Source organism: Rhineura floridana, chromosome 21, assembly GCF_030035675.1.
Source record: "Rhineura floridana isolate rRhiFlo1 chromosome 21, rRhiFlo1.hap2, whole genome shotgun sequence".
In the NCBI taxonomy this organism is placed as follows: Eukaryota; Metazoa; Chordata; class Lepidosauria; order Squamata; family Rhineuridae; genus Rhineura; species Rhineura floridana.
This window is the reverse complement of record NC_084500.1, coordinates 3,806,410-3,831,147: the sequence shown is the minus strand read 5'-3', so window position 1 is coordinate 3,831,147 and position 24,738 is coordinate 3,806,410. Positions and strand designations below refer to the sequence as shown.

The 24,738-nt window shown below is 44.5% G+C and overlaps 1 protein-coding gene across 4 annotated transcripts in view; it reads right to left on the bottom strand.

Annotated features, from left to right (window-relative positions):
* Positions 1 to 24,738, bottom strand: part of CAMKK1 (calcium/calmodulin dependent protein kinase kinase 1) — a 117,028-nt gene that overhangs the window by 72,974 nt on the left and 19,316 nt on the right. The gene's annotated exons all lie outside the window — the stretch shown is intronic.

Here is a 24,738-nt window from a genome sequence, read left to right as displayed (position 1 = left end):
AGGAGATTATTTAATTTAATTTTAATTTAATTTATATCCCACCCTCCCACCGAGAAGGAGCCCAGGCCGGCAAACAAAAACATTAAAGGCACTCTAAAAGATCTTTAAAACAGACTTTAAAATATATTAAAATGAAACAACTTTAAAAAGTATTAAAAGAAAGCATCTTTTAAAAAATGTTTTTGTTTTTTTTAAAAGGCTTTGAAAACTTGGGCTCCTACTGGGAGAAAGGCGGAGATATAAATCTAATAAATAAATAAATAAATAATCTTAACCAGAAATTCCAACACAGTTGCAGAATGGGATAAGGTCTCTATTGAAAGGCTTATTGAAAGGGAAAGGTCTTCAGTAGGCACCAATAAGGTAACAGAGATGGTGCCTGTCTAATATTTAAGGGGAGAGAATTCCAAAGGGCAGGCACCACTACACTAAAGGTCCGCTTCCTATGTTGTGCGGAACGGACCTCCTGATAAGATGGTGTCTGAAGGAGGCCCTCACCTGCAGAGCGCAGTGATCAACTGGGTATATAAGGGATAAGACGGTCTTTCAGGTATCCTGGTCCCAAGCTGTATAGGGCTTGGTACACCAAAACTAGAACCTTGAACTTGGCCCGCTAGCTAATGGGCAGCCACTTTCATCAACATTGCGCATTCTCGAGATATGGGATAACAACAGCCCTAAGAGAGAAGCATAAAAGGCAAAAGAGCCCACTTCTTATCTAATAACTGGTGACCGAATGACTTATGCTGCTTGACATCCCAAAGTCCGCTCCACTCCATTCCTTCCAAAAAGCTGTGGAAACCTAGAAGAATATCCTAAGAGCCCTAAAGCTGGCTCAGGCCAGTGGCCCATCTAGTCCAGCATCCTGTTCTCACAGTGGCCAACCGGCTGCCCATAGGAAGCCCACAAGCAAGAGCGCTCTCCCCTTCTGTGGTTGCCAGCAACGGGAATTCAGAAGAATGCTGCCTCCAAGAGTGGAGGTAGAACATAGTCGTCACTCGTAACTGTTTCGGGTAGCTTTAAGTGAGGCACCATTATTCAGCTGTAGGGCTCTTTTACTACCGTGAGACAGTCACACAGACAAACATCTCAGTGGTGGCTGCTCCATTAGGGCAAGTGGGCTACTGCCCTCAGCCGCTACCCCCCCTGCCTGCTTTCTTACTTGCAGCCAATTCAGTGGGTGGTACTGACTGTCACCTTCCTCCTCCTAAGTCTTGCCATTGCTGCCCTTGTAGAACTCAGCAGGAAGGATGATACGAGCAAAACTAGAATACGTTGACTCTGCCATTGGCTGTTGGGCTCCCTGCCTTCCACCCCACCAGTCCCAGTGGGCACCAGCCACCTCTGATATTATATACCATATTTTTTTTATAGAATTTGCTATTTCATTTGTTCTTCGGAAGGTTTTTTTTTGGGGGGGGACTATTTTATTCCGTTACAGTTGCTGTATTCCTAGTTTCCAATATAAGCTGCCTTGGAGGGATTTTTATTTGGAAATATAAATGCATATAAATGTGTGGGGTTTTTTTGCAGCACATATTTTTTTTAAAAGAAAAATCAGAGTAAATGAATGCAGCCTAAGCCAGTGCGGGAAAGGCTTCAGCAGCGTATGATACAGGAAGGAGGCTTGCTAAATAGCCTGTGGTATCAGAATTGGGATGTTTCAAGGGGTGTTTCAAGCGTGCCCCCATTTTTCTCTCTGGAATGTTTGGGGTTACTTTGTAGCTCCCGAAACCAGTGATGAAATTTTCACCCTGTCTCCCTCAGGGATGGGTGAATCTGTCAGTTTGGGTTTTCCCTTTTTCTCATTATCCAGTCTCAAATTCAGTTCCCCAATTTCTATAGCAGTTTGCAATTTGTTTTTTAATAAGTCCACACGAAAATTTGTCAGCACCTTACAGTGCTTTTCTTCCAATGTTCAAAATTTGCCATGCAATTTTGCCTAATGCATACTTTTTTCTAAGACCTTTCCTGAATAGGCATTTTTAGGCATGCTTTCCTCTAATATACACATTTTGCACACTTTTAAAAATTGGAGAACTACATTGTAAACTTCGGAACACAGGAAGCGGACCTTTAGTGTTGTGGCACCTACCCTTTAGAATTCCCTCCCCTTAAATATTAGACAGGCGCCATCTCTGTTATCTTTTCGGCGCCTGCTAAAGACCTTCCCCTTCCAACAAGACTTTTAATTAGAGATCTTATCCCAGTCTGCGTATGTGCTGGAACTGCTTTTTAAGATGTTTTTAAAGTTTTTTTTTTTAACGATGTTTTGTTTTACTATATATTTTTAAGATGTTTTGTTTTAATATATTTTAAAGTCTGTTTTAAAGATGTTTTAGAGTGCTTTTGTTTGCCGCCCTGAGCTCCTACTGGGAGAAAGGGTGGGATATAAATTTAATAAATAATAAGTGACCTGCGTTCGTTGTTTCAAACAGTGCAAGCCTAACCCAGTCTGCTCCAAAGCAAGTTCTATTGAATTCAACAGAGGGTTTACTCCCAGGAAGTTGGACCAGGATGCTGCTTCTCAAGGCAGAACGACTGCCGGATCAGGACCTGTATGCACATGGGCTTCCAGTGTGAAATCTTTCCTGAACCTCCCTACTAGTAGTGTTCAAACAGCTGAAGCAAGCCCACGTTGCCCAGTCACATTGGGCCAAACAACCACCTTTGCATTTGAAATCTGTTCTCAAGTCCTCTGGAGTTCCAAAAGGACCGGCTTCTCCGAAAGCCGAGAGTGAACATGATCACCCGCTTTTCACATTACGACAGCCAGTTTAGGAAGTTTAAACTTTGTAAAAGTGAGAGACAGCATAAATGTATTATACTTTATCGTTCCATGTTCTAATTACACAGTGTTACCAATTTGCATAATCAGATGCAATTACCCTAATTGCATGCATAAGCAATAATCAGCCAAAAATTACTCAAGGAAAGAAAAAAAAAGGGAGGGGCATCTCCAAAAAGCCAATTTAAAACAAACAACAAAATGTATTCAGGAAAAATGAAAGTTGAGGGTCTGACAGAGAAGAAAGATTTTTGGCCAAGAGACAATCATGGTCTGACCCACAAGATCAGCTCTCTGCTACTGGTTAAGCCGGAGGTCTGAAATGGCACTAGTCCTCATGAAAATGGCACACTAGATGCTACCCACAAATTATTGCCCAGGAAAAGGGGGTGGGGGGAAGTTAGGAGACAAAATTAATTTGACTATCTACAGTTGCCAGAAGAATGCCCCTCTATTTCCCTGGGAGAGGACATTAGAAAAAAAAACAGCAGGGCCCCACACAGCAGAATGAGCAGAAGGGCCCTCAACCCCCCAAAAGCTGGCTTGCCATGTTGTGAAGTAAGTTATAAAAAAGAACCTGGAACAGCTTTATAGCGCAACTGCATTATTAAAACCGTTCAATATGACAGTAATACCTCAGTTAACAAATCCTCCAGGAATGAAGCTCCTTTGAACAAAGGCTTTTTTAAAAAGGTGAAACTGACCAGCTTAGCTTTGCTATGGAGAAACCTTCAAGCCTGTGCCTTTGCTTTACTAAGGTGAAACTGACCATCCTGTGTCTTTGCTTTGCTAGGGGGAAACTGGCCATCCTGTGTCTTTGCTTTGCTGCGGAGAAACTGATAAGCCTGTGCCTTTGCTTTGCCAGGGTGAAATTTGCTTTGTATTAAAGAGATCTCCTGCTTTCTCCCAGGGCTGGGGGAGGGGAAGATCCAATACGATTCAGAACAGGAGGAGGGGGAGGGGGAAGGAGGGCAGTGGGTGAGTGCCGGGTAGGCACCCTTTAAGGCCCCTGTTGAAGCTGCCCCCACCGTCTATGAGCAGGTGTAAGACCCGATCCCTGCTCTTTCCATGTAATTCTTACATCTGGCACCAAAGTTTCTGTTAAACAGGTAATGTCCAGGAACTTACTGTATGCTGCACTGTTAGTGTTTGCTATGGGATGTGGAGTTTTAATGCTGAAACAGCCACTGGCAGCTGGTAACATTTTGGTAGGGCTGTATTATTACTACTACTACTACTACTACTACTACTACTACTACTACTACTACTACTACTACTACTATTATACCCCGCCCTTCCTCCCAGCAGGAGCCCAGGGCGGCAAAACCTTGCTGTTTGCATCAGCATAAGATGTACAGTACTTACTTGGGCAGAGCACCCCTATCTTTTCACAAAATAAAGTAAAAAAATTCTCTGCACATCTATAGACAGGGGAAGAGTTTCCATGATAAGAGGGCCCAGGTATGATATTCAGACAAGACTAAGGATAAATTGCTGGGGAAAATGTGTACATGAGTCAAAACGCCATATAAAAATGTGATTATTAATAGAAATTTGCATTAAAATGCTGAAGAACTTGTTTAAAAAAAATGCAGACTGCTGCAGAAATGTGGAGAACTGAATTTCAGGTTGGAAGAATGAGAAAGTGAGACGACCGAAATTAACTGTGTTAATTGTGTTCGATCTCTAGAAGTTCAGTCTTACGGTTGGAAGTAGGGGGTGGAAGGATCTGTTAATTTCACAGTGTAGCCCCCAAGGGCTTGCAGGCCCCAGGTGCTTCTGGGGGAAAGGTAAGAAGATTCTCCCTCATTTTATTAATGCTTTCAAAAACCCACCGAAGACTGGGAAGACGCCAAACGGAGAAAGACACCGCACGGACATTGATAACGCTCGCTGCTGACAGAAGCCAGGCGCATGAAGTGTTCATGTGCTCCCGGGTGATAGCAGAGTTGTCGTCACTATGGCAACAGATTGCTTACAGTCATCCCCAGGAAGGACATACATATAAATAAAATAAAATGAGTGGCAGAGGATGGAAGCGATGGTTTGCCAGAGGGTATTATCCAAAGAGCACGAAAGGCATCTGAGAAAAAGCGGAGGCCCATCACGCTGGGCTTCTTGGAGGCCAAGGTGAGAGAAGGAGGGGAAGGGTTTAATTCCCATTGCATCTCCAGGTAGGGCTGGGAGAGACTCTTGCCTGGAACCCGGGAGAGCCACTGCCAGCCAGTGTAGACAGTATTGAGCTAGATGGACCCTATGAGAGGTAGAGGACTGTTGCTCCAGGACCACAAGGCCCTAAAGCAGGGCTGGGAGGACCTTTGGCCGTGCCGATCTTGCTGAACTACAACTCCCATCAGCCCCCGCCAGCATGGCCAATGGCCAGGGACGATGGGGGTTGTAGTGCAGCAAGATCAGCAGGGCCAAAGGTTCTCCACACCTGCCCTAAAGAAAGGCTAAGGAACCTATGACCCTTCAGATGTGGCTGGAATCCAACTCCCACCGTCCCGGACCATTAGCCATGCTGGCAGGGGTGGATGGGAGTTGTAGTTCAGCAACACCTGGAGGCTCACAGGTCAGCCACCCCTCCTGTCAATACAGCCCAGCTTGAACTCGACCAAGCTACGGCCCAGCACACTCAATGGAAGGGTGGGGATCCATTCCTAAATACTCTTGCATCTGCCTCTTCCCTCTATTTAGTTCAAGGATGAGGAACCCAGTGGCGCTCCAGATGTTGCTGGACTAAAACTCCCACCACCGTTGACCATTTCCTGCGTTGACTGGGGATGAGTGGAGTTGGGACGCCAACAGCATCTGGCAAGTCACAACTTCCCCATCTGTGCCCTGAACCAACACTGAACAAGGCTTGATCCTAGACCAGGGGTCCCCAAACGGTGGCCCGTGGACCACCAGTGGTCCACCAGCTTCATTCTGGCGGTCTGCAGCGTGTCTGTGGATCTGTGGCTGGAGACGGCACATCCATCGCACTGAATATGCATATGGATTTTTAATTGCACCCCGTTGTGGCTTTTCTTTCTTACATTGCGTTTTAGTCTATGGGATGCAAGCTGTAACACAATAAAATAAAAGAAGCAATAAAGTCTAACTCAAAATCATAAAGCATCTCGCCCAGCGCGTGCCAATTGCTACAACAGGTAGAATTATCGTTCAATGGTCTGCCACAACCCTCAGCAATTTACAAGTGGCCTGCGGCATGAAAACATAGGGACCAAGTCAGACCCCGGGTCCATCTAGCTCAGTATTGTCCACACTGACTGGCAGCAGATCCCTAGGGTTTCAGGCAGGGTTCTCTCCCAACCCTACCTGGAGATGGCATCGGGGTTTGAACCTAGAACTTTCTGCCTTCAAAGCAGATGTTCTACCATTGAGTGACAGCCCTTCACGAAAGGTTTGGGAACCACTCTAGATCATACCATGAACCACTTGGAGTGCCCGTTTACCCAGAAAGGCAGTACACAAGATGGGAATTATAAATAAAATTACTGGCACCAATATACTCTTAACGCCTTTATATTTTATTTATTTATTTGATTTATATCCCGCCCTTCCTCCCCGCAGGAGCCCAGGACGGCAAACAAAAGCACTAAAAACACTTTAAAACATCATAAAAACAAACTTTAAAACACATTCAAAAACGTTTCTTTTAAAAAGCTTTAAAAGCATCTTCTGTTGGCAAAGAAAGAGTGCCTGAAGAGTATTTTTCCATGGCAGAGTTACAAGGCCAAGTAGCTCACAAGGCTGGAGTGGACGTGCACTCCTCAAGGACACATTGCCAGGACAACCAGCTGTCTTATCAGTATATAGCTGGAAACTGAAACTGGCAGAGTGTGGGGGTCGAGGAGTTTGTCCAGAGAGAGCTTGTGATATATTGTCAGTAAAGTAACTCTTAAAACTTATTACTTGTCTGGCTCATTGCTTCAACTGGCATCTAGCCTGTCACTATACTGTTCTGCATCCTGGGCATCTGCTTGCGCCAGATACAACATCCAACATCTTCTAAGATTAAAAACATTTTTTTAAAAAGGTTTCAGAATATATTAAAAAGCAATTCCAACACAGATGCAGACTGGGATAAGGTCTCTACTTAAAAGGCTTGTTGAAAGAGGAAGGTCTTCAACAGGCGCCAAAAAGGTAACAGAGATGGCACCTGTCTAATATTTAAGGGGAGGGAGTTCCACAGGGTAGGTGCCGCCACACTAAAGGTCCGTTTCCTATGTTGTGCAGAACGGACCTCCTGATAAAATAGTGTCTGCAGGAGGCCCTCACCTGCACAGCGGAGTGATCGGCTGGGTATATAAGGGGTAAGACAGTCTTTCAGGTATCCTGGTCCCAACCTGTATAGGGCTTTGTACACCAAAACTAGAACCTTGAACTTGGACCCGTAGCAAACGGGCAGCCAGTGCAATGCTTTCAGCAGCGGGGTGACATGTTGACGTTACCATGCCCCAGTGAGCAGTCTCGCCACCGCATTTTATATGCTCTATTAGAAGTGGAGGTTGGTCCATTAGGGCAAACCAGGGCATTGCCCTAGAATCATAGATTCATAGAATGATAGAGTTGGAAGGGGCCTATAAGGCCATTGAGTCTAAACCCCTGCTCAATGCAGGAATCCAAATTAAAGTATAAGTGAAATACTAAGTGAAATATCAGACGTTTTCCACCTCAAAACCCACTTGTGCCCTACCATTCCAACTTAGGGGGGCTCCTGGAGATGTTTCTGTCAATCTCGTGTTCTCTGGCCAATCAGCTCTCCGCCCCACTCAGCCAATCCCAATCCAAAAGAACTGCTACGGCCAGGAGGCCCAGCCCATATGTCTCCAGGCAGGGGGGGGGGAAGATACACAAAGCCTGCAAGCTGATCAGCCTCAGTTGTACAGATTCCCTCTCCCTCCAGGAGAAATGGCATCCATTGACCAACACCACTCTGAAAGCATTCCACCAGCCTAACAGGGAGTATTGATTTGAGTTTGTTCTTTGTTCGCAATCCATTGCTTTTACTGATTTGATTTTTCCCCTCAAAAATATTAATATCAATATTTTGAAAGGAATTATCAATATTTTGAAAGAAATAAAAAGGAATTATTGATATTTTGGAACAAACTACCAATATTTCCAAAGCTTTGCACCCTCCTCTTCTGCTATTAAAGGCTATTATAGGCTTAAATTGCTTCCTCCCTGCTTGGAGCTTGGATTATTCAAGTGGAGGGGAGGTGGCACAGAGAGAGAGAGAGAGAGAGAGAGAGAGAGAGAGAGAGAAACCCGCACTGCTGTGCTGTGTGTAAAATCAATAAAAGAACTATATTTGAGGGAATAAAGGGGGGGGAATCTGGTGTCAGGGAAAAGCAGCTGAAGTTCAGAGCAAATAGAATCACTCTGAAAAAATGGAGAATATGCAGACTATTGAAAAATCTGGTGCTAAATCCAAATTCAGAGGAATTCTTGCCCATCCCTACCCTCCTGTTGTCACGATGGCATTCCAGCCATATTATATAACATCAGGAGGGCTGCTGCAATGGCAGACCTACCAGCACTTCTGAGTGTGCTCCCCACGGGTGTCTTGAAGGCCACACTACCTGCAGTTTATATAACGTTCTTGGTAGCTAATAGGCAGCATTGTTACTGAGCTGTTGCCAGAGAGAGAGGGAGCAAGAGAGCACAGCACAAGTCTCTTTCTATAGCAAATATCTATTTTATAGTTAATCATTTGCATTTACTTTTGTGAAGAGGGAAGGAGGGTTGGGAGGATAAATGGTGGACGGCTTGTGTATGTGGCAAGTTCAATTTGCTGCATTGGAAGATCTTTTTTTCCCCTCTATGCAATTTGCAAGTGCAAGGTCCCTGATGAGGAGGGATGCATTGCAGGGCAAAGGGTTAAATCCTTCCCCCCCACCTGAATTAGCCCCCACCCCAATAAGGAATGGGCAAGATTCAGTTTGCATTTCAAGCCCAATCTCTCAAATTTGCACTTTCCAAAACAGGAAACTGATACAAACCCATCCTTCAACATTCACATTGATCTGAATTTTGCAATGCCGTTGGCCAACCGTTTTTGTGCAACGCAAAAAAACGACAATAAATTTTGCCGTGCAGTTTTGTTTACAAAAAATGTGTACGTTAGGGAAAAGTGTGCATTAAATTGAACATATGAGTGAAAATAACATACAAAAATATGTATCACATGATGAGAAATTTGTTGCAAAAATGTTTTTATTAGGAGAAATTTGCACTAAAATGTTGGAGAATTTTCATGAGAATGTTTTTTTTAAAAAAAAAATCTCAAATTGCTGCAGAAATGTGGAGAACTGAATTTAAGTTTGGAAAAAGGAGAAACTGAGAGGACTGAAATGGACAGATCTTTCCATCTGTACTGGCAATTACTGTGGTGTTTTTAAAAATAAAAACTTTCAACTAAGGGTGCATCTGTTTATTTACTTTACTTATAAAAATATTTATATACCACTATTTCGTTCAAAACATCAAAGTGGTTTACAACATGTTAAAAACAACCACTACCACCCTAGAATAAAAACATTAAAAACATGATCAAAACAAAGGTCAACTGTTATGAAAAAAGCATCTTCTTAGTTTCCTGCATAAGCCTGGCGGAACAGAAGGTTTTTCAGCAGGTGCTTAAAAGTTAAACATAATGTGTCAGCTCACATAATGTGTAGCCTGCCTTTGCCCATTTTTTAGTTTTCAACAAAATGGATAGAGGCTAAGAACATAAGAAAAGCCATGATGGATCAGGCCACAGGCCTATCTAGTCCCGCACCCTACTTCCCACCGTGGCCAATCAGAAGCCTACAGGCAGGGCGTGAAGTCCACAGCCCTCCCTCTCTGTTACCCATCAGAACATAAAGCAGAGCCCTGATCAGGCCAAAGGCGCATCTAGTCCAACATCCTGTTCCACAATGCCTCTTCTGGGAAGCTCGCAGGCAGGCTACACATTCAAAGCAGCACAGATATAAACATCTGGGATAAATACATTTTGTAAAATAAATAAATACATAAGGGTTTTGGGAAAGTTACTTTCTGATTTAGAAATGATTCACAACAGTTTGCAGCTTCCAGCCGAGTCTAGCAGGTGGAGGGAGCTGGGGAGCATGAAAAACAAACACGCACACCAGGCTCTGGTTAACTGAATTTCGCATGCTTCTACATGAAGGATGCACAGGAATTATCCAGCTCCATCTGGAGCCCTCCAGCCCCTTTGTGGAAATGGGGGTGTTCATTCAGGTGTGCCGTCAGCTTGTCAGAGCAACATAAACCAGGCCTACAGAGCGAGTGGCAAAACATCTGCTCCCCGCCATGCTAATTTTTATAGATTTAACATTTATCTGCCATTTTATTTCAGTGGCACAACAGGAGCAAGCTCTCCCTGCCATCACATTCTTCTTTCTCTCTCCCTTAATCTTTCCAACTGCAAAATAACCGGAGAATGGGAGCAAAACCCGGAGCGGATCCCACCGCCCCACTGACACGGAGCCACCAGCTTCACATCGATTACCTGCTTGCTTTGGATGCAATCCAAAGGCCAAGTCCAGAGGCAGTGGGACTTACTGGAGCAGCATAGCCACCACTGCACCCACAGCCCTTTGTGCTGGTCAGGGCAGAGGGAGGAAAAAAGTATCTTCGCTTCACCAGCTTAGAAGTCCGGATCATAGAATCACAGAATAGTAGAGCTGGAAGGGGCCTATAAGGCCATGGAGTCCAACTCCCTGCTCAATGCAGGATCATGCCCATTGCCATCAAGTGATTTTGGCTGAACATCAGGAAAAACTTCCTGTTAAAGTGGTGCGACAATGGAACCAATAACCTAGGGAGGTGGTGGGCTCTGCAACATTCAAGAGGCAGCTGGACAGCTACCTGTCAGGTTTGCTTTAACTTGGATTCCTGCATTAAGGAGGGGGTTGGATTTGATGGCCTCACAGTCCCCTTCCAACTCCACTATGCTTTGATTCTATGATTCCCGCCACCACGGCAACCAAATGAGGTGGCGGAACGCTGTAGGCGGAGAGTGGACTGTACCAAGTGGGACTGCAAGTGGGGGAGGAAGGAGGGAAGTCCATCTCCGCATGCTTTCCCAAAACAAGAGATTGTACAGAAGGGGAGGGCAACAGCACACCAGAGAGAAAGGCCCCACCCATTCTGTCATGCTCATTTTCAGCTTCAAGGGATTGGCCCACGGATGCTTTCAATGCAAAAGGACAGAGAGCTGTCCAGTAGGAACAGAGGAATCTTTCAGTCGTGGTTTCTCTTGGCTTCTCATAACGTTCAGTTAAGGTCTCCCCATTGTTACATCAGATCGCAGATTTTTCTCTTTGAATGCCCTCATGACAATCTACTTCAGTGCTCATTCCTCCTGATAACACACCTTCTTGCAAACCGCAATCTCCCCCTCATTCCAGCCACTGCACCATTGGTGGCTGATGTGCCTCAGGACCGGAGGGGCAGGAGGCAGGGAGCTCAATGGGAGGCGGAGCCAGCGAGAGACAGAGCCAACTCATTCTAGCTTTGTCCCCACCCTCCTCCTCCCTGAAGAGTTCTACAAGAGGCAACACAGAGATTCAGGAGGAGGAGGAGGCGGGTGGGACGTGCAAGCCCCTGGCCTGGCTTGAAGTAGGAAGGCAAAGCAAGTGCGGGCTGGCTGAGGGCAGAGAGAGGTCGGTGGGCAGTCCCCCTCGTGCTCTAATGGATCAGGCTCCCCTGCACTACACCACACTGCATGAAACTGCTGGAATTAAAGCTTACCATGCAGTCAAGGAGGATCCAGTTGGCAAGACACTTTAGACACTGCAAAGTAGTGTGGAATTCCCTCCCCTTAAATATTAGGCAGGCGCCATCTCTGCTATCTTTTTGGCGCCTTTTGAAGACTTCCCTCTTCCAACAAGCCTTTTAAGTTGAGGCCTATCCCAGTCTGTGTCTGTGTTAGAATTGCTTTTAATATGTCTTTTAATATCTTGAACCCTTTTTTAAAAGATGTTTTCAAAGTTTTCTTTAAATGTTTTTAAGGTCGTTTTGTTTTAATGTATTTTAAGGTCTTTTTATGATGTTTTAAAGTGTTTTTGGTGTTTCTGTTTGCCGCCCTGGGCTCCTGCTGGGAGGAAGGGAGGGGTATAAATAAAATAATAAATAAATAAATAAAATAAGTAGGGGCTGATTCCAAGGGAGACGCTAACTATCCTTGGATACTGTACATCCCGAACGCCGCATCCAGTTAGGTCTCCATGAGGGAGCCAAACCTCCTCGCCCTCTTTTGGCGACGGCCTCCGCCGTCCACTGCTCTTGCACAAGAGAATGAAAAGGCACATCGTAGGATTACAGCTACTGGGCTGAGAAACCTCTGAAAACTTGAGAAACCTCTGAAAACTTGAGAAACCTCTGAAAACTTGAGAAACCTCTGAAAACTTGGGTGCAGGCAGCCCAGGGAATTGCACTGTGCAAGTACATGAAAGGTTGCCACACAGAGGAGGGCCGGGATCTCTTCTCGATCGTCCCAGAATGCAGGAGATGGAATAATGGGCTCAAGTTGCAGGAAGCCAGATTTCGACTGGACATCAGGAAAAACTTCCTAACTGTTAGAGCCATACGACAATGGAACCAATGACCTAGAGAGGTAGTGGGCTCTCTGACACTGGAGGCATTCAAGAGGCAGCTGGACAGCCATCTGTTGGGAAAGCTTTGATTTGGATTCTTGCATTGAACAGGGGGTTGGACTCGATGGCCTTATAGGCCCCTTCCAACTCTACTATTCTATGATTCTATGATTCTTGGGATCACACTGCCACCACTCCCATAACGAAATTTGGGACGGTATTCTGGGATACAGAAGCACCCATGCACATATAGGGTGGAGGGGATGACATGTCCAATGATGCCCGCTGTTGTTGTGTCATACCCCACCAACTGGTGTGAATGAAATTTTGCATGACATGGCAGAATATTGATGGGCGGGAAACAGTTCCATAACACAACAGGAATATTAGAATCCAGATATAAGTGCTAGCATTATAATCAGGAAACAATAACCCAATAAACCCCACATCTGAATGCACCCCCTGTGGCCTTTTTAGCTCTGTGGTGTATATAGCATTTCATTGTACAGTGGGTTTTAAAAAACCCAACGTGCTGGTTTTGTATTTCAGCTTTTATGCTGGTTGTTCCTTAAGCACATTGCAGTTTTATTGTAGCATGCTTTCTGGTGCGGATATACTCTTTTTTATTTATACAGATTATTGTCCTTTTGTTTTGCAACTTGTATGCTGGGATCTGGCAGCATATGACTGGCCAATTTTATGTTACATATTTCTAATGGAAGACAAAACACCAAGGGTGTCACTGGCAGTGGCTAAATCTCTGTCAGTAATAGTGAGAACAATTTATCACCTGAATCTGCAAGGCCCATTTTGAGGACAAACCCCAGATTTTAGTAGCTCTATGTAACCGTTATTATATTGTGTTAATGTTTTGATTGAGACTGCAGAGCACTATATCTGTTTATTGCATTTTATTCTATATTTTATTTTGGTATTTATCCATTGCATAAATCAAATCAATGCATTGGCCTGATTTATTCTGATTGCAGATTTCCCACCCACTCTTAGCCACAGAATTTGCACTGCATCTTTCCCCATTTGAGCTGCATGCAAACAGATCCAAGCCTTTTCTCTAGGCAGAGTGACTGCTGAATTCACCCACCACTTAACGCCAACAGAACTCTCCCCACCCCCAAAAATTGTTTAATTCCACAAGCTGCATCCACAGCTCTTGATTCCTTGGACTATGTAAACACTTCTCGTCTCTTGAAAATGTTCTAATCATTTAGAAGCACAAAGAACAGACTCCTCTTGAAAATAAATCACTTTCTCCATGAGACTTCAGAACAGGAGGAGGATAGCTGGCCAAAAATATCTCCATTTTGGAAAGAAATATCTGCAAGTGCCACATTTACCTCCCACGCTGTATTTTCCAGGTTCTGCTACTTCAGTCCTACAGATTTAACTTTTAGTTCTCTGAAAACATACTGGGAAATCCTGCAACAACAAAAAAGTCCTTTGCCTTTCCCAGGAGGGCAGATTAACACCACTATAAACGCAGAGTTGAATGGTATCTCTGCAATTACACATCGAATGCCCACAGATTTTCAAGGCTGATCCCAGAAGACTTGTCCCAATTTAAAGATGACCACAGAATCAGAAAGCTAATTGGTTGATTTCAGTTCTCTCCGTTTCTCTTATTTCCAATCCGAAATTCAGTTCTCCCCATTTCTGTGGCAATTTGCAATTTTCTAATATAAAAAATCCCCACCAAAAAATTGAGTGTGTTAGTGCGAATTTCTCCTAACACATTGTTTGCAGTTTTGACGAATGTACACATTCTTGCAAGCAATCGTCTCACATTATACATGTTTGTACGTTAATACATCATGCACACTTACCCCTAATATCTGCATTTTCGTAAACCTTGTTTGGTTGGAGAATTGCATCACAAAATTCAGAAAATTTCGGAGGATGGCCATGTTTCAGTTCTCTTTGTTTCGGCATGTGTGAATTTGAAAGATTCAGCTTTAAATGCAAACTAAATTGAATTTCTCCCCCATTCCTATTAGAGAGGCTGATTTGGCTCCTTTGTTGTCAAGCCTCTGCGTGTCCCGAGTCAAGCACTGCATGCTAGCAAGCGTGTCTACATGTGTAGTCACGGGGGCATGATACTTTGAGATCTTTCATCCAGACTCATGATGCACCACGAGAAGTTGTAATGAACTCAATTCCTCCGATTCCTTCAGAGAGTCAGTGAAAACCACTAAGTCGTAGAATGGGAAAAATGAGAAGCCAAAAGAACCAAATTTGACAGATCCTTCCATCCCTGCTCTCCTGGGAGGAAGTTCCACAGTTTGGGCACCACAACCAACAAGGCCACTCTCACGTCCCAGCCAATGACACTTCAAAAGGTAGAGAACCATGGAACAGAGCCTCCGTTGATTGACTGATTATTTGTTTGCTTGTTTGTTAAATGGATAGCCCACCCTTCCTCCCACTCTAAAACATCTTAAAAACAGACTTTAAAATATATTAAAGCAAAACATCTTCAAAAACATCTTTTTTTAAAAAAAAGGTTTAAAAAACATCTTTAAAAGCAATTCCAACACAGACGCAGACTGGGATAAGGGATCTGCTGAAAAGGCTTGTTGAAAGAGGAAGGTCTTCAGTAAGCACCGAAAAGATAACAGAGGTGGCGCCTGTCTAATATTTAAGGGGAGGGAATTCCACAGGGTAGGTGCCGCCACACTAAAGGCCCGCTTCCCGTGTTGTGCGGAATGGACCTCCTGATAAGAGGGCATCTGGAGGAAGCCCTCAAGTGCAGAGCATGATGATTGACTGGGTATATAAGGAGTAAGATGATCTTTCAGGTATCCTGGTCCCAAGCTGTATAGGGCTTTGTACACCAAAACCAGAACCTTGAACTTGGCCCAGTAGGTAATGGGCAGCCAGTGTAATTCTTTCAGCAGCAGGGTGACATGTTGGCGTTACCCTGCATAGTAAGCAGTCGTGCCGCCACATTTTGCACCAGCTGCAGCCTCCGGACCAACCTCAAGGGCAGCCCCACATAGAGCACATTGCAGTAATCCGGCCTGGAGGTTACCCGTGCATGGGCAACAGTGGTCAGGCTATCCCGGTCCAGAAAAGGCTGCAGCTGTCTTACCAGCCGAAGCTGGTAAAAGGCACTCATAGCCACGGAGGTCACCTGGGCCTCTAGCCACAAAGATGGGTCCAAAGATGGATGAACACAGAGTGTGGGGAGGGTCTAGCATGAGAATACCTAAAACGTTTAGGAAGACTCACCAAACCCCACAAGGCTTTTCAGCTATTTGCAACGCATACTTCAAAACCCAGATGTGTTTTTGAGGGCCCACTTTATTTATTTGCCAAAACTTAATGGGAATGGAGGGAAAGAGACAAAAACCCAATGTCAATTTTTGAGTGGTTGCATGATCTCAATAAGGTTTCTTTTTTAAAACCGTCTGCAAAAATGTTGTTTGTTAGCAACGGGCAGTGGCTGTTCAAATCAAAAGAACCAAATCTGCTTTTCATCTCGCAGGGCCCAGGTGACTCCACCGAGATTAGCCGTTACTGCATTTAGTCCTGTAAAGGGTTTATCTGAGCCCTGTTAATCAAGGCCGTATGGAGGCTCTCCCAGGCAGAACAATGGAGCCCGCTGCAAAGAGAGCTATCAAAATGCTAATTTGCCCGGACTAGGCCTGCCACAATCTCAATGGTGAATGCTCCATGAAGGAGATTCACTGCCCCAGCCAGCTCTAGATTACCATGAATCTCCCCAAATCTAGTTGAAATCTTACAGTGATATATTTATCTACCATGGTATTAACCAAAGATACACAAAGCTGCTAACATTAAAATCACACATTGCAATCTCATAAAAAAAACACTAAACAAGGCACTAAAACTCCATAACATAAAAAACTAATAGTCATTTTAAAAAAAAACATACAAAAACCTTCAGCTCAGCTATCACACCAGCATGAGAATTCCCTATGCATTCTTTAAGCCAATCTCTCTCTGTGTAAACCTCAATTTTCCCCTTATGTGAAAATGGACTGCCTTCAAGTCGATCCTGACTTATGGCTACCCTATGGAGCGACTTCCTTATGAGGTTGCAGCATTTGGGGCTTTTTAGTTTAGAGAAAAGGCGGGTCAGAGGAGACATGATAGAAGTGTATAAAATTATCCATGGCACTGAGAAAGTGGATAGAGAAAAGTTTTTCTCCCTCTCTCATAATACTAGAACTCGTGGACATTCAAAGAAGCTGAATGTTGGACGATTCAGGACAGACAAAAGGAAGTACTTCTTTACTCAGCGCATAGTTAAACTATGGAATTTGCTCCCACAAGACGCATTGATAGCCACCAGCTTGGATGGCTTTAAAAGAAGATTAGACAAATTCATGGAGGACAGGGCTATCAATGGCTACTAGCCATGATGGCTGTGCTCTGCCACCCTAGTCAGAGGCAGTATGCTTCTGAAAACCAGTTGCTAGAAGCCTCAGGAGGGGGACAGTGTTCTTGCACTGAGGTCCTGCTTGCGGGCTTCCCCCAGGCACCTGGTTGGCCACTGTGAGAACAGGATGCTGGACCAGATGGGCCACTGGCCTGATCCAGCAGGCTCTTCTTATGTTCTTATGTTCTATGAATAGGGATTTCATGGTAAGCGGTATCCAGAGGAGGTTTACCATTGCCTCCCTCTGAGGCTAGTCCTCCCCAGCTGTCTAGGGCCTGCTCAGCTTGCCACAGCTGCACAAGCCAACCCCTTCCTTGTCCGCAACTGCCAGATGGGGGACAACTGGGCTCCTTGGGACTCTGCAGCTTGCCCGCGGCTGCACAGGTGGCAGGGCACGTCACCCGTGAGCCACTCACTGTGGGGGTGATCTTTAGCTGGCCCTTGACACCCAGGAGACGCAAGCGGGGATTTGAACTCACCGACTCTGGACTCCCAGCCAGGCTCTCCTCCCCACTGTGCTATGCCAGCTGACGTTCCCCTTATGTAAGAAGGCAGAAGTGATAAAGTATGTTTCACACCATGTACCATTAACATGCAGAGCATGAGGATTTTGCTGTGGCAGCCAGGAAGGTATGTTTGAAATGGGACAACCCTCATATGCAATGGGATCTACCCTTTCACATCTTTAACAATCATCAAATGGGGATAAACACAGCAAGCTACACAATACTAAGTCATAAAGCCGTTGGTCCATCTAGTACAATACTGTTGACACTACCTAGCAGCGGTCCCCTAAGGTTAGATACCCAGTCAGTCATTGCCTTCTGCAGGTGAGGGCCTCTAGAAGATAACATCTCATCAGGTCGTCCATTCCACACAAGGTAAGAATCAGGCCATTAGTGGTGCCACCGACCCTTTGGAATTCCCTCCACTTAAATGCTTATTTATTTATTATTTAGACAATTTATATACTGCTTACACTCCAATGAAACTCTAAAGAGGTGTACAACGTACGTTAAACATCTTAAACAGCAAATGCAACAAAAACACAATCTATAAAATACAATTGATACCTGATCAGAACATCCTCTTCAGTATCAAGATTTAGTTTAAACACTGCATATAAGAAAGAATTACCAAAAAAAATCATTTTTATTAATTTTTTATTGAAGGGTAGGGTAAACATAGTAAACTGGACAAAAAATCCCCTAGGCTTCAATAAAAAATTAATAAAAATCAGGTTAAAAAACATCAACCTTCTTTCTAAAGATGGTAAATTGGACAAAAGGAAATCAACTCATTTCTTAATCAATATATAATAACAAAGCAAAGCAATTAAAACAGCCAGCCCTCTTTATAATAGCAAACAGAATTTCCTCAAACGACACTTTATTCACTCAACTTACTCAAGCACACCCTTACAAGATCAACACTCAGATTAATCAAAGATATCAAGCACAAAAACATTCTAAACGAATGCACTCAAGCTCACTATTTTAGCACACCTTAAACCATACTCTACAAGCACACACATAAATTCAGTCTCACATTCCAAACACACATTCACACGTCCACTCCATGCAAATCTAAATACATACAAATAAACAGGAATACACACACACTCTAAAGAAAACATTCCTACCAAGCACTCCCCCTCGTCTCTCACTCGAGGGGGCAGAAACTATCCCCGCTAGGCAGGTTCTCTGTTACCTTTTCAGTGCCTACTGAAGCCCTTCCTCTTCCATCAAGCCTTTTAAGTAGAGACCTTATCCCAGTCTGTGTCTGTGTAGGAATTGTTTTTTAAGATGTTTTCCAAGATGTTTTTTGAAGATCCTTTGTTTTTAAGATGTTTGTTGTGTTTTATTGCTTGTTTGCCACCTTGGGTTCCTTCTGGGAGGGCGGGCGGGATATAAGTTAAATAAATAAATAAACAAGGTTGCAGATGGAGGGCACTCCCAGCCTTACCCGATAGAATCATAGAGTTGGAAGAGGACTAATCAAGGCATCGAGTCCAAACTCTTGCTCAATGCAGGAATCCAATTTAAAGCATCCCCAACTGGTGGCTGTCCAGCTGCCTCTTAAATGCCTCCAGTGTTGGAGAGCTCACCGCCTCCCTAGGTCATCGGTCCCATTGTCGTACCGGAGACCTTTTTGCATGCAAAGCAAGAACTGAGCTACGACCTTTGCCCAAAGAGTGGGCGCGTCTTTATTTCAAACACCAACTGAGAGCCTTATCTATATATCTCCAGAACACATGCCGCGTTTACAATTTATTATTAGCAACAAGATACTAATTGTACGGCAAGGACGCATCTGCCTTACATGCAGAAGTCCCAAGTTCAACCCCTGGCATCTCCAAGTAGGCCTGGGAGAGATTCCTGGCCCAAACCTTCGACAGCCACTGCCAGCCAGTGTAGACAATAGTGAGCTACATAGACCAATGGTCTGACTTTAAGTAAGTCAGTAACTTTCTATGTTTCTAATTCTTACCCAGTTTTTTTATTCCATTAATTGCACTGCAGGGGTTGGGGTTCAACTGATGCAGCATTTTCCCTGCCTGGGGCTGTTAATAATAGGAAATCCATCCCTTTTGACCCTGCCACACAGATGCTAAATGTCTAAATTTATGTTAATTTTATTTATTTAGCAAGAGTTACATACTGCTTGGGGAGGGGGGGCACCAACACTTCTAAGAGGTTTACATAAAATGAGAAAACATCCATAAAATCAACAGACTTCAAAAATGTGTAGACATAAGAAAATTATCCGAATATAAATATAAATCAGTCATTTAAAGATATATACACACACAATCCTCCAATCTGGCAACAAGGAGACATTCTGAGAGTTCAAGGACACATTTCAGCCAGGCAAATTTTTTTAAAAGCTCGGGGTGTGAAGCAGGGTCAGTGAGGGGTGTGGCCAGAGAGAGTCCTGAGGGCCAGATGAGGGTTTCCTTTGGCCCCCGGGTCAGTGGTTCCCCATTCCTGTTGCATATCGATAGCCGGTGACGACACAACACAATTATTAAAAAATTACTCTGATACAACCATGACAAGAGGACATTGCTCACACATTAAGATAAAAGCAATACAGCTAAATCAACCATTAAACGGGCAAATTGATGAATAGATCTGCCATTTGCTAATAACTGAGAACTATGGTTCATTCTTTGCTCTTACCGGTCCTCGCAATCATGACTGAAGACTCACAGTTACCCCCTGAGATTTTTTTTAAAAAAGTGCTTCTGGAGCAAAACACACTAGATTCCCTCTCCCCTCTCTTCTAAAGGGTTTTGTTTTTGAAAGTTTGCCAACATCCAGTTAGCTTCTTGTTAGTCCACTTTTATTTATTTATCACATTTCCTTTTAGGAACAGTTCCCAGGATGCTTTTCTGCATCTAAGCGGAGTGGGGGGAGTGCAGAGAAAGAGGTCATGTTTTAAAACGGATCCGTTTTGGAAGATCAGCGAAAGGACAGGCGGTGAAATCCCAGGGATGGGAGGCTCATTCATATCTTTTTAAAAAATAATGCATGCAAATAAAAATAGGCTAAAAGGTCACATGACTATACAACCATAATTAGATTTGGTAGTTCTGTCACCCTCAGACATGCAAGGGAGAAGGAAAGGGGGAGAAAGTCCATTCAGTTCACATTTGAAGGGGAACTATCAAATTCACACTTTCCGAAACACAAGAACCAAACGCAGCCATCCTTTGAAAGTCACGCTGCTCCGAATTTTGCAGTGCAGTTCGCCAACCAAAGAGTTTTTACAAAATTTCACAGAATCATAGAATACTAGAGTTGGAAGGGGCCTACAAGGCCATCTAGTCCAACCCGCTGCTCAATGCAGGAATCCAAATCAAAGCTTTCCCAACAGATGGCTGTCCAGCTGCCTCTTGAAGGCCTCCAGTGTCGGAGAGTCCACTACCTCTCTAGGTCATTGGTTCCATTGTCGTATGGCTCTAACAGTTAGGAAGTTTTTCCTGATGTCCAGTCGAAATCTGGCTTCCTGCAACTTGAGCCCATTATTCCGTGTCCTGCACTCTGGGACGATCGAGAAGAGATTTATTTATTTATAATTTATTTATTTATTATTTGATTAATATCCCGCCCTTCCTCCCAGCACGAGCCCAGGGCGGCAAATGCAAAATTGCATTTGTCAGGAGAAAGCATGCATAAAAGAATCAAAACTGACACAAGGTCTCCATCCCGAATTTCAGGATTTGGCCCATTCCTTTCTAACAGACAGAGCTGCAACTAGGAAGCTGGCTAGAAACAGGCGACACTGCCTGAGATCGAGGCAGACCACTGGTCAGCACTGCCCTCCTGGAGACATCAAGGTTTGAACTTGGGTCTTTCTACATGCAAGGCAGATGCTCTACCACTGAGCCATAGCCCTTCCCCACTAGATCAAATATGATCCTTTCAAAACTGCATTGATTTTTTTGTTTCTCAGAATTCCTGAGCAACGCCGGGTGCAAGGCTAGGATCATAGAATCGTAGAGTTGGAAGGGGCCTATAAGGCCATCAAGTCCAATCTCCTGCTCAGCGCAGGAATCCAAATTAAAGCAGACTCGACAGGTGGCTCTCTAGCTGCCTCTTGAATCATATAAACCAGGTGTGGGGAGCCTTTAGTCGTCCTGATGCTGCTGAACTACAGGTCCCATCAGCCCCAGCAATCATGGCCCATGGGATGATGGGAACACTGGGAGGGCCAAAAGCTCCCCATGAACAACAGCCAGTTAAGGGCACAATTTACAAAATGAAGCAGATTTTTTTAAAAAAAATCCTTGATGGTTCAACACCCATCATCCTTCATGCAAGGGTCCTGTGAGGCCATCTAGTCCAACCCTCAGCTCAATGCAGGAATCCAACTTAAAGCATCCCTGAGAGATGACTGTCCAGCTGCCTCTTGAATGCCACCAGCGTTGGAGAGCCCAACACCTCCCTAGGTCTTGGGTTCCACTGTTGTACGGCTCTAACAGGAGGTTTTTCCTGATGTGCAGACGAAATCTGGTTCCCCTCAAAGGCCTAGACAAGGGAAAGCATCCTGTCTTGATGTCAAAGTGACGCTGATGGGGGGAACAGACGTAGTTCCATGGAGAGTGAATTCCACAATCTGACAGGGCCTCTATTTGCATTGTTGTATAATGGGACATGCCTCTAGTTTGCATAAAATTTACAGCAAAAATTTATTTGCTGCATCTTGGATCGCTCTGGCTGGTGGGGGTTGGATGGGAACAGTGCCTTAATGCAAATTTCCCACCTGCCGCCCACCTGCGGCAGTGTCATCAAGCCAGACGAATGCCAGCTTGCCGAAACGCAAACAGTGTTTGCAGCATAGCCAGATCTAGTAGGCTGATGTTTTGTTAACTCACGGACTTTATAGCAACAGCGAAGTTAAAGCACAACACTCGCGGGGGGAAGGGAGTATATATATTTTTTAAAAAATGTGCAAACGCGAGTTCTTATCCTGGAAACCAGTTTCTCAAAACAATCTACAAAGGCAAAGTTCACTTGCCAAACAAGGACTTGTAATTAATAAAGCGGAAAGAGGCCCCTTCCCCCTATCTGCTTGCGGAGAACCCATAAATCAAGAAGGGGGAAATGCAGCTGGGTTCTCATTACGAAGAGCTCGCCCCAGGCAACGGGCCTACAGTCGCCTCAAAAGCAGGCAAGGTTTGATTTATGACTCAGCAACAAACGCGGAAAAGAGCGGCCACCCAGGAGAAGGAAACAGCCGGCCACGCAGCCTTGCTAAAGTCAATGGGATGGGGTTGCACAGCCAGCCACCTCTGGTGCAAAGCTGAAGAGAGGATTCACATGTAGCCTGTTGAGACAGGGATGAGGAACCTTTTTGGGTGGAAGGATGCATAGTTCCTGCAGAAAGCAGCTGGGCGGGGTTGCTTTCCCAAAGTGGGTGGGTCAGACCCACAAAGTTAAGACGTCAATGGACAAAACGTAGAAGCTCCAGAATTATGCAGGAGAAAACCTGGGACTGGAGTTTGCTTTCTTGCATCACACCAAACCATGGTTTATATTATCCACCAGTTTGAAGCTAATTATGACAGGCAATTGACAGTTTAGAGCAGCCTTTCCCAACTAGTGGACCACCAGATGTTGTTGGACCACAACTCCCATCAGCCTCAGCGAGCATTGCCAATGGTCAGGAAAGATGGGAATTGTGGTCCAACAACATCTGGTGGCCCGCTAGTTGGGAAAGGCTGGTTTAGAGGCTCCTTATCTGCTTTCATTTTCTGGCCTCTTCCACAGCTCACTTCCCATCTCTGTGGGGCAAGGAGTGATGGCGGTTACTCTGGTTTGTCAAGTCAGGCATCGCAACAAACCATGGTTTGCAAGCCCACATACAGCTGTAGTTCCAGACTGTGGTTTCTCAGATCATTCTAGCTCCCTCTCCCTTCAAATTCAGAGGTCACATCAAACCATAGTTAAGCTTCCTTTACTGTAGGTCAGCATAATGAAGACTTTGCTTCAGGGGTTGGCAACATCCCCCTGCCCGCCCACGCACCCGCTGAACTCTCTCAGGGGGCACTGATTGGCAACCGCATGTTCAACATGGGCAGGACCAAAGCTCCAATTGGGTGGGCACATGTACACATGCCCCTTTCTCAGTTTGGCTTCTTCACTGTGCACTGAGAAAGTGGCTCCCTTTTCCCAGCACAACAAGGCAGCCTCATAGTCAACATTCCTCAGGCATTCTAAGAAACCAAAAATCTGTGCCGTTTTGAACGGTTCAGTCCAACATCAATACACATTGGTAGTGCAAAATACGGTGGCACGACTGCTCACTGGGGCAAGGCATTGCCAACATGTTATCCTGCTGCTGAAAGAATTGCAGTGGCTTCCCATTAGCTACTGGGCTGAGTTCAAGGTTCTAGTTTTGGTGTACAAATCCTACACAGCTTGGGACCAGGATACCTGAAGGATTGTCTTACCTTTTAAATATCCAGTCAGTCTGCACTCTGCAGCTGAGGGCTTCCTGCAGATGCCATCTTATCAGGAGGTCTGTTCCGCACAACATTGGAAGTGGACATTCAGTGTTGTGGCACCGACCCTTTGGAATCCCCTCCCCTTAAATATTAGACAGGTGTCATCTCTGTTATCTTTTCAGAACCTACTGAAGACCTTCCTCTTTCAACAAGCCTTTTAAGTAGAGACCTTATCCCTGTCTGCCTCTGTGTTGGAATTGCTATATATACGTATCCAACACCAAATCTGGGATATAGAATTGCAAAATAATTTAAGTATGCCTGCAATATTCCCTGATAACAGGAAGACACTTGTGCCTGCAAATTATTTAGTGAACTTGACTGTCCCAAAATTCAGAAAAGTGTTTACATTAGCTCGATAAAACATTCTGCCATCGGCACTTTTGGAAGGAAGATTTAGGAGGGTTATTTATCATGAGCAAATATGTCCTTGTGAGGTGGGAGAAGTAAAAACAGACATGTTGCTCCACCTCTTGTTATATCCGTCGTAGTTTTATCACCCCAATGTTACAGAAAATTAATTTTCCCTATCCGATCTTCTGTCAGATCCCCAGGTTATAGCTAAAGTGGCTAGTTTCTATCCAGCCGCCATTGCCTGTCATAGATTGATAATGAAATAACTTTTAATATTTTACCAAGGCTTTTAACACTGGAATCTGAGTGCTTCTATATTACACTATTTTATACTGTACTTCATATTGCACTATATTGTACTGTATTTTATATTGTTCTGGATGTTTTGTATTCTACATGTGCTCAGGAACCATCATGCCAAACTGGGCAACAATATCTTAAGAGGCATCCAAAGGCACAGCAAGCAGGCAAACAACTTTCCAAAATATACAGGAGATCTTTGCCACAGCTGTTTCCTATCCACCAAGGAGGAAGGCAGACTTCAAGGAAG